The sequence below is a fragment of the Panthera onca genome, chromosome F2, assembly GCF_046562875.1.
Source record: "Panthera onca isolate mPanOnc1 chromosome F2, mPanOnc1 haplotype 2, whole genome shotgun sequence".
NCBI classification, from domain to species: domain Eukaryota; kingdom Metazoa; phylum Chordata; class Mammalia; order Carnivora; family Felidae; genus Panthera; species Panthera onca.
In genome coordinates, this window is record NC_138356.1 from 56,422,705 (window position 1) to 56,433,969 (window position 11,265).

The window sequence follows — 11,265 nt, forward strand, 5'->3', positions numbered from 1 at the left end:
AGGAGTGGGGAGATAGACAGCTTTACTTAATGAAAGGAGTTGCAAACACATAAAAAAAGACTTCTATAATAGGGGATGGGATAATTAATTTTTGTAAATAATATTCCAAACTTATCATTATCGCTTATGTACTTTTGAGTTGGCCAGTTGACAGCTGATACAGGCTGGGCTTAGGTGATTTTAGCTCATCTTGCTTATGTATATGAGAGTCACTAAGTGCTCTTCTCTACTTCTCATCCTCCTTCTGAGACCAGTGGACATTTCAGGGACATCCTTCCTTTCTTTCCTTTGTTCTTTTGTATTTCATAATTTTTTAATGAAATATTTTTATAGCAGTTTTAGGTTCAAAACAAAATTGAGAGGAAGGTACAGAAATTTCCCATATCTCCCCTGCCACCACACGTGCTTAGGCTTTACCATTATCCACACCACCAGAATGGCACATCTGATACAACTGACAAAGCTATGTGGACACACCGTAATCACTGAACGAGCATAGTTTGCGTCGCATTTCACTTTTGGTATGATACATTCTGTTCTATGGACTTGGACAAAATATAATAGCATCTCTCTGTCATCATGGTACCATACAGAGTATTTTCAGTCTTCTCAAAATCCTCTGTGCTCTGCCGATTCATCCCTCCCCCTGACCAGGCATATCTTTTCTATGGTGATGCTAAAGCACAAGTGAAAATGTTCAAAACATCTAGAAGGCCTTGGTTGGTAGTGGAAAATTGGGGGCATTGCCTTTGACAGTGATCCCTATGCATTAGCAAACTTCTATCTTTCCTATCTTCCCCTGGCCTTAGACTCATAAATGAATATACAACTTGAGCCTTATGGCCTCACTCTCTTCCACTCCAACACTAAGCCATGCTGAAGATAGTGGGATAACATCTGATAGCAGATATACATTCTACTTCCAGTTCCATTGCAAAAAGAAGATGTGGAAAATAAGACTTAAACAAATAAGTTACATGTGAATTTCTTAACTGGAATGTAGCTGATTCCCAGTTAGGGTCCTAGAGAAAGTTTATGCAACATGATTTCATTTAATATAAAATCAATATTTTTTGCCAATAAGAAAAAAAATTGATTACTTTAGAAATGAAATTATTGGTAGTTTTGTTTAAGATTTGGTCAAATTAGGAATTGAAAATTTAGTATATAACAAGTTTTATAAACTTGGTCTTTGATATTCCAGATAGAAAAGCATATTTTAATATGTTGATACTGATCATATTTGACAACATTGAATTTTTTTTACCCTGTTTTGTCAGAGATGTAGATTTTTTTTTTTTAATCTGGAAGTTTTATTTTTTTAAAATTTCACTACCAAGTAGTTTAAGTATATAAAATAATGTTGTTGTTTTTATCAATCTCTGTATGGTCAGTGAAGTGGCAGAAAAGCAGATATACCTAATATACTTTATTTTATCCACTCCAGGCCACTCGATATTATTTCTAAACAGAATAGAAATAAACCTGTTCAATTTGTTACTCTTTTTTTAAAGAAAGATCATTATTTTTGTCCCTGACCTCTTCCTTTAGACTCTTTTCTTTCAAGAAAGTGATTATATCAACTAAGACAATAATTAAAGGCTATGTGTGGATAGACAGATAGACATGTTTTTAAAGATCAGTGGGATAAAAGAATATTACAATCAGTAGTAGATTATGTTGGGGAGATGTAGCCACAGGCCTAAAATGTGATTGGGGACGGCTGCTAATACAGTATTTTATTTTATTCTGAGTTATTTTGTCTCTCATTGTTGCCAAAATGATATAGTAGATAAAATAGTAGCCAACAAGGCAAGAACCCTATATTCTTCTAAGAACATAGCAATTGACATGATGTGTCAACTTACACAAACAAATTAACCTTTCTCTTTCCAAGTTTCATCATCTGTGAAATGGAGACTGAAACATTTGTCACCAAGGTCACCAAAAAGGTTCACAGATTAATGAGATAATATGCTCAGGATCTGTTGAGATTTGAGATTCTTAGGAAGAAAAGAAAAAAAAAAGCTAAAACAGCAGAAGAATTTTAAGGACATAGTTTTGTAGCACATATATATATATACATATATGTACATATATATTTTTACATATAACTCAAGAGATTTGTTTTAAAATTTTTAAATATTTTAAATTGAATATCTTATATACATGTGTACTGCTTACAAGTATTTGTTCATTTATTTCAAACTAAACAGCATAAATATAAAAACTTGAATAAAAACCTAAAATATATACCAATAAAAATATACCAAGTTTGGGGCACCTGGGTGGCTCAGTCGGTTAAGTGTCTGACTTCAGCTCAGGTCATGATCTCACAGTTTGTGGGTTCAAGCCCCAAGTCAGGCTCTGTGCTGACAGCTCAGAGCCTGTAGCCTGCTTCAGATTCTGTGTCTCCCTCTCTCTCTGCCCCTCCCCTGCTTGCATCCTCTCTCTCTCTCTCTCTCTCTCTCTCTCTCTCTCTCTCTGTCTCTGTCTCTCAAAAATAAATAAACATTAAAAAAAAATACCAAGTTCTACCCAACAAAATTTTTGAAAAGTTTTGACAATTCAAGACTAATTTTAAGCATAGGTGTGAGACTCACTGAGATACTTCATGTTAAATGCCTAATGTCTAGCACATAGTACAAACCCAACAAATGTCAGTTAATACTATTTTTATTCTTGCTTTCAGTACATTTATATAAATTCAGCCACCCTAAATTTCAGTAAGGTCACCATGGAAATTTTTTAAAAATACTTTCTCTCTCTCTCTCTTTTTATTTGTATACTCACCAGTTAATCTCTTTACTGTTGCTTTTAGCCATTTCATGAAATTTTTGCCAATTTTATGTTTGAATTAAAATTTTGTGTCAGTGGAGTTGAACTCCATGGAATTAGTAGACATAAGTAACATTTACTTGACAATCATTATTACAATGGTCACTTTTGTTAATGGCACAATAAATTATCTGTGATGAATAGAACATTACCTAAATGTCTATGAAGCAACATATTTCTCTATTTCCAATACTTATAAAATCAATCTCAAACGTGCATCAGAAGTAGATATTTTTTTAGTTGGCCTGGACCTATATGAAAAGGAGTTCTTACTTTTGGAGCTCACATATATTATTCATAATGATAGGGCAAGTATAACATAATCATAAGTTCTGACATCTGACCTCACATTGACACAGATAGCCATCCTTTTTCTTAAACTTGGCACATTTTTTTCTCCCAAAGTTGAGAGGTTTATATAGGCATTTTCTCCTAAAAGTAGACTAACATCTATTCTTTTTACATGGTTCTTCAATGTGAGAACACTATTTTGTAGTATTTTAGACAGCTTCCTCTCCCTTTAATAGTCAGTTATAAAAATTACTCTTTTAAAATGTAGAAGCCAATATTGGTTCTTTTTGAAGTTTAGACTATTGACCATATTAGTTTCTCTATAATCTGTTAGTTCATAGAAAGATTCCCTCAAGAACAATGAATCTCCTGAGAATTTTCTTTCTCTACACATGTGCTTAACTCTTATTAAATCAATTCTTCTTCAAATGCTATTCTTACTGAATGAGAAAGGTAGGCATTGGCAGGAATACTGAGTGTAAAAGTTCCATAATTCCTTTTTAAAAATTCTGTAAAGGCATACACTTTTTTATTCACAACACATATTGATGCAATTATTAAATTGGACAGACACTGTTTTATTAATCCCACCCTTAGTTTAAAGGCTAAGACTTATTTACAGTGGGCCTGTCTCTTCATTTTATTACCAGTCTCATCAGCCAAACAAGAGGTTGATTTCTTTTCAGGGTAATTTTATTTTCTTTATGACTTCTTGAAGTTGCTGGAAATATAGCAGACTAGCAAAGCCTCCTTGCAGTGCATATGTTGAGTAGTTTGGTAGACTCAATCACTACATGACAAACTGTTTTGCCAGTTTCTGAGCAAGTGAACTGGATTCTCTGCACAGGAAATGTAAAACTTATCGTATGCCATGAAACTTTAGTGGAATACTAGATTTGTTAAAATCTTTAATGTTAAATATGCCACAACTATGATCTATTGCATAGGACAACCAAAGAGATAAATACTGAATATAGAAATAAACTAATTTGGGGGCCCCTGGGTGGCTCAGTCAGTTGAGCGTCAGATTAGGCTCAGGTCATGACCTCCTGGTTCTGTTGGTGACTTTGAGCCCTTCACCGGCTCTTCACCGGCACTTCACCGGCTCTGTGCTGACAGCTCAGAGCTTTGAGCCTGCTTCAGATTCTGTCTCTCCCTCCCTCTCTCTCTCTTTGTCAAAAATAAACATAAAAAAAAGAAATTAATTTCTTGTAGCATATTGTACATAAATGTAGGAAGATAAAAAACATGCAAGATAAATATTTAATACTTAAAGCTTCTAATACTTGCTTTCAAAATTTGGTTAGGTCAGGAAGTCCTTGTTTGTTGACTCAAGAAATCTATAATGCTGATTTTTAATTTTTTTTTCTTTTTGTCATTGAAATCTTTTATCATAAAGAGTGCTTTAACACTGAAAACATATACCTCAACATATCTCCATATGAGACATCTCAACACTACCTCAACATATCTGTATAATATACGGTATTTCAACATACATGTTTTACAGACATTACTAAGCAGGTGAGATAGAACATTTTCTCTTCTGTATTTTACATGGTCTTGGTTCCTGGATTTAGGACAAATTATTGATCCAATAGTATTTAATGATACCTAGAGAGAAATAAAAGTACTTGACTGTTCATAAGAAGATAACTTCCATGATCATAAATAAATACATGTAACATTTATTAAGACGCTACTAAGAAATAAAACATAAGTACAATTTCAAAATTACCTTACGAGTAGTTGACTGTTTATAATTAGAAAAAAAAGTTTACAATATCTGACCATAACTCAGAAGAATGAATTTGAAAATAACTTTATTAATCATTATGGAAATGCTTTAATATTTAAAGTCTACTTATTATACCATTAATATTTGTCATTCTTAATGTGATGTAAATTCTTCTAATATGATTAAACATATCCATCATAATAACAGGCAAACAATAATAGACTAATAACAGTAGCCTCCAACACTAACAAAATTACTAAGAAAAGTGGCAATCTGATGAGAAATTACTAATGTAATCTGATTGAATTTCTTTCTTTTTCTTTTGTTGCTTTCACAGGTTATTCTTCCTTTACTCAAGTAAGTAGAATAGATGCCACGAAAAACATCAGTTATGAATCAGGATGTAGCACTAACTCTGTGATTTGAGTGTTCAATCCATTTAAGCAGATAATCTTTCATAGAAATAGCCATCCTTTAATTTTTAAATTTCTCAGCTGCATTCTCTTTGTTTCAGGTTCATGGAATAGACTTACAAATGATGAACTATGGTTTTTTTGTATTTATCACATTAGTTTTCTTAGCTGATAAATGGTTTAACTTCTCTAGCATTATTTATTCAAAGGATTTGACATTGTTTGCTATGTACATAAATTACTCACGTAGAGGTTTCAATATAATCTTAAAATTCTGGAAAATTAAAGAAATTCAAAGGTAACTTGGAAAACAGTATAGAACCCAGAAACAGTGGGAAAAACATTAATGTTGGATGCAAAAATAACTAGGGATGACTTTGGCCTCTGGTTATAATAGGAAATGTACAAATGGACATCAATTAAAATTATATGGGAAATATTCTTGTTTATTTGGTATGTTTGTATGTCTAAGAGTGTTTAAGAACATACCTGGTGAACAGCATTATCAGATGTCTTAATTATAGGAATTGTATTTAAAAGTCAAGCAAAGGGACGCCTGGGTGGCGCAGTCGGTTAAGCGTCCGACTTCAGCCAGGTCACGATCTCGCGGTCCGTGAGTTCGAGCCCCGCGTCAGGCTCTGGGCTGATGGCTCGGAGCCTGGAGCCTGTTTCCGATTCTGTGTCTCCCTCTCTCTCTGCCCCTCCCCCGTTCATGCTCTGTCTCTCTCTGTCCCAAAAAAAATAAATTAAAAACGTTAAAAAAAAAAAAAAAGTCAAGCAAAACTTAAGATCTAACATGTTCATTCAAATAATGGTATATCTTTTCTTTCACCAGTTAGTTTCATCCTTCTGCCTGCCTTGCAGAGAAGTCCTACCACAAAATCCAATCTTTATTGGGACAGTATATTGCCACAGTACTACACTGGGCTACATACTTCTTGAGGCCAGCATATTAATAGCAATCGAGTATACATATACTGTACACAAATGTATATCATTACTCACATTCACATCCTTGTTTTTCTTTCTTTATTTTAATTCCAGTGTAGTTAACATGCAATGTTCTATTAGTTTCACGTGTACAATATAGTGATTGATTCAACAATTCTATGCATTACTCAGTGCTCATTCAGATGTACTCTTTTTAATTTCCTTCCTCCAACTGTTTTTGGGTTTTGTTTGTCCCTCTTTTTCTAGCCCCTTTAGGTATAAGGTTAGGTTATTCATTTGAGATTTCTCTTGCTTCTTGAGATAGGCCTGTATTGCTATTAACTTTCCTATTATAACAGCTTGTGCTACGTCTCAAAATTTTGAATCTTTTTTTTTCATTTTCATTTGTCTCCATATATTTCTTAATTTCTTCTTTGATATCTTGGTTGACACATTCGTTGTTTAGTAGGATTTTATTTAACCTACATTTACGTGTGTGTTCTTTTGAGATTTTTTTCTTGTGGTAGATCTTGTTTCATTACATTATGGTCAGAAAAGATGGATGGTATGATTTCAATTTTTTGGAATGTGTTGAGTTTTATTTTGTGACCTCATATGATCTATTCTGAAGAATATTCCATGTACACTTGAGATAAATATGTATTCTGCTGTTTTAGGATGGAATGCTCTGGGCTTATCTATTAGATACATCTGGTGCATTGTATTATTCAAAGCCACTATTTCCACATTGATTTCTGCTTGGATGATCTATTCATTAATGTTAGTGGGGTGTTAAAGTCCCCTGTTTTTATTATATAACCATCAAGTACTTCCTTTATGTTTGTTGCTGCTTGATGTATTTGGGTACTCCCATGTTGAGTGCTTCTATGTTGGATGCATGAATATTTGTTATATCTTCTGGTTGGATTTTTCCCTTAATGACTAGGCAGTTTCCTACTTTGTCTCCTTTTGCATTCTCTGTTGTAAGTCTATTTTGTCTGGTATAATTATTGCTACCCCAGCTTTCTTTTCACTTCCATTTGCATGATAAGTGCTTTTCCATCCCTTCACTTTAAATCTGCAATGTCTTTACATCTGAAATGAGTCTCTTCTAGGCAGCATATAGATGAGTGGTGTTTTTTCATCTGTTCCATAACCTGTGACTTTTTACTGGAGTGTTTAGTCCATGAACATTCAAAGTAATTATTAATAGGTATGTGTTCATTGCAATTTTGTTACTTGTTTTGTGGTTGTTTCTGTAGTTCTCTGTTCCTTTCTTTTCTCTCATGGTTTGTTGGATTTTTTTAGTGATAAACTTGGATTCCTTTCTCTTTATTTTTTGCATATCTGTTACTGGGTTTTGATTTGTGGTTACCACTAGGTTTGTATACAATATCTACAACAATATATCATGCCACACCCTTCTTGTCTGCAAAGTTACTGCTGAAAATTTTGCTCATAACCTTATGGAATTTTCCTTGTATGTAACTGTTTTCTTTTCCTATTTTTGCAGTTCCCTCTCCATCACTACTTTTTTGCTATTTTAATTACTGTGTGTCTTAGTGTTGGCCTCCCTGGATTTCTGTTTCTTTCTCCAGATTCCAGTTGCACAGTGTTAGCAAGATTTGCTGAGTCTGCTGTGTGAGGGGTCCTGGGTCTGAGGACTTGGGGGGGACATGTCCCCAGGAGAACACATTGGTGGGGCATGCTGTTAGCAAGTTAGGTAGTGAGAGTTGGTGGAGGGCTGGTTCCTGTATGTGTTCCTATGTTTATGCTGGCAGGAGCAGGAGAGACGGAAATGGTACCCACCAGGTCCCCCAGTGATCCCTGCCCCTCCAGTGTGTGTTCTTAAGATCAGTATATAAATGTCCTTCCTGTATATCCCAGGTGTTTTTCAAACTGCTGCTTCTATGCTGTGTCTCCAAGGGACTGTTTGCTGTGCTCTTTAAGGGTGGGGACTCAGTTCCCTCTTACCCTCCTGGCTCTCTCAGGAGCCTGATGATTTTTAATATTACAGGTATTAAACCCAGTTGTTTTATAAGAACTTGGGGAATTTAGTCCCTCTCATTTTCAAAGCCAAGAGTCTGTTTCTTTGCTCTCCTCATTCCCATGATGTAATTCCCTCTGTGAATGGTCCCACCAGTCCCGTAGCTCCTGTGTCTCCACCCTTCCTGCCCTCTTCAATGTGGCCTCTTGTCTACATTTAGCTGTGGAGAGTTTGTTCTGCCAGTCTTCAGGTAATTTTCTAGGTTATTGACACTGATGTGGCTTTTACCTAGCTGTGTGTATGTGGAAAGAGGTGAGTTTAGGGTCCTCCTATACCACCATCTTCCCCCGAAATCCTCTCCTTGTCTTTCTTTTTTCACAACAAAAAGAGCAACCTAGCACATTATATCTTTAAACTCAGACCACATGAATAATGTTTGCTTTATCCCAAATCTCCCATTCCTACAAGCATTAAGAGAAATACAAAACTATCTGCTTTTATGTGTTAGGGAAAATGTTTAAACTTCCAAACTGTGTATTGTGTTATACAGTGTAGTTGCACCATTTTTTCGGCTATAGTGAAAGCAACATGCCTACATTGACAATGTAAACTTAAATCTATAAAATTGATCCCTTAGAATTATGGTGCATTTAATTATTTCACCCTCACTTCAATATCTCTCTCAACACCACCACCAACATACCAATGTCAAAATAAATGTAGGACATACATTGTGGTGGTTAACTTATAAAGACTAGGATCTCTACTTTCTCTTAACGTCATGATACGCTGAGCATCTGGTGTCATAGAAAGCAACATTATGTATTATATCTCTATAATATACTGTTGAGATGACTGAAGAAAATCATCCTCTTAGAGTATAATTTTTCATGTCTGTATCCTGTTTCTCCAGTAGTACTTGAAATTTTCAGTTATGGAAGGATTTTCTGATCTTGTTAAACAGATGTTAAAGAGTTATTTATTTATTTCAGTGATTTCTTATTAAACTAAAAAACTCAAAATGCATATTCTGCCTATTCATAAGTCAAATATTATAACAAAGATTCATTTTATTTCTCCAATCAGAATGTAACTATGCTCTATTTTCCATCCTCTTAACTGTTATACACGACAAGATAACATGGTGATTCATCCTAATGATATTATGATTTTGTATCATTAAACAGTCTAGAAATTTAGAAATATATGTACAAAAATATTCTCAAACTATAACTTTATAATATGTTGGAAAATTACTGGATCTTATGGAAAAATACATCCGTTCAAATCAGAAGCTCTTCGTTTTGGCTTTATTCTAATCATTTTGCTTTTCTTAATTTCAGTTCCTTTGTATAAAATTGGGATGATTTTGACCTTAATACTTTGCATATAACTGTTGTAAGGCAAATGTAGCATATGGCACAGTGTTATGCAAAACATATTATTTGTAGCCATCTATACATAATGGAGAAAGTTATTTTAAAACCATTTAAGTAATTATCAGATAATACATTTAAATATATAGCATAGTAAATATGTTAAAATGTTATAATTTCCCAATATTGTACTTTGTTTTAATTTTTGATTTCTATAATCTGCAATTAGACTTGCAAATATACTTAGCCAACCTCTCAGGTAGAATTTAGTAGAGTCCTGTAATTTAAATAATTTTACCTTATTCTTTTTCAATACCCAAATGCTTTCACGTACAATTCTTTTATTACATTCTTATATTTTCCAGCAAATATGTACAACTCTATTTCCTTCCACATTACTCTTCTAGTATAGTTTTCTGCATTAAAGGTGTGAATCCATTTCTATTATAGATGACCATAGAAGTAGTATTTTCTATTATCCATATTTTGTATTTTATGAAAATTAACATCTGAATGTGTATTAAATGTTTCATACCTGCTTTTCATTTCTTTTTTTTAAACTTTTTAATGTTTTATTCTTGAGAGAGAGAGAGAGAGAGAGAGAGAGAGCATGAGCAATGGAGGATCAGAGAGAAAGAGAGAGAGGGACACAGAATGTGAAGCAGACTCCAGGCTCCGAGCCGTCAACACAGAGCCCGATGCGGGGCTCGAACCCACGACCTATGAGATCACGACCCGAGCAGAAGTCAGACGCTCAACCCACTGAGCCACCCAGGCGCCCCTCATTTCTATTACCGTAAAACTTATAGTTTCCCCTTTACCATTTCATTCCAATGCCATCCTTGTCATATATAGTATATGTTGGTGTAGTTTTATTTAGTGTTCGCTTCTGTAATTCATTACTTAGCAGAAAATGACATTGATCGTGTTTAAATGTAATAATAAGCCTTTCAAATAAGATATACTTTATCTGTTATAAGCATCAGTTATTTTATAAGGAGATTTATATAGAGAGAGATAAATTTATATCGTATATAATCAACCTACCCATGTTCCTTTGTTTATCAGTATTTAATGCTTCCCTCTGTGTTTCTCATTTCCATTAAACCAATGGCTGAATTACATGAAACTACTTTGCTTAACTCTTCAACAATGATTGTCAAAGCTTGTAACTAAACTACTTTTGTCTCTCATAGTGTTAGACTTTCATTTTTACTTGTGTAGTTACTAATTCAGAGGAGGAGAAAAAATGTACTTTAAAAAAGGAAAAACTTGGAAAATCATTTATTAATATATTTAGTTTAGCTCCATTTTCAGCAATGACTTCTCGACTCTCCCCTAAGCTGCAATGAAAACAAATATAATAATATAAAATAAAATAAATAACTATAAATTATCAGAAAATAAGCATGTATTACAATTAAGCTTTCAAATAATTCAAAGTTATTATCAGTCAATATATGTTGTCTAGTATATCTGTTTCCAAAGTATCAGCATGAATTTGTTTCATAAGCAACCACTATAAATCTAGATTAAATTAGTAAAAATTATTATGTCTTACTATTCTATGGATTTTCTGGTTGATTCATCTGGGTGGGCTGGATTAGCTGCATCTCTATGGTATAGGATGGACTAATTCACATCTCAGATCTCCACTACAATGGCTGGGGTGGTTGCTGCTACTGAGTCCTC

At 33.9% G+C, this 11,265-nt stretch overlaps 1 non-coding gene across 1 annotated transcript; it reads right to left on the bottom strand.

Moving 5' to 3' along the window:
* Positions 1–10,265: 10,265 nt before the first annotated feature.
* TRNAR-UCU (transfer RNA arginine (anticodon UCU)) lies at positions 10,266–10,350 on the bottom strand. Its single transcript is given in 2 exon segments — positions 10,266–10,300; positions 10,314–10,350. It is a non-coding gene; the product is annotated as a tRNA-Arg (tRNA).
* Positions 10,351–11,265: the final 915 nt, after the last annotated feature.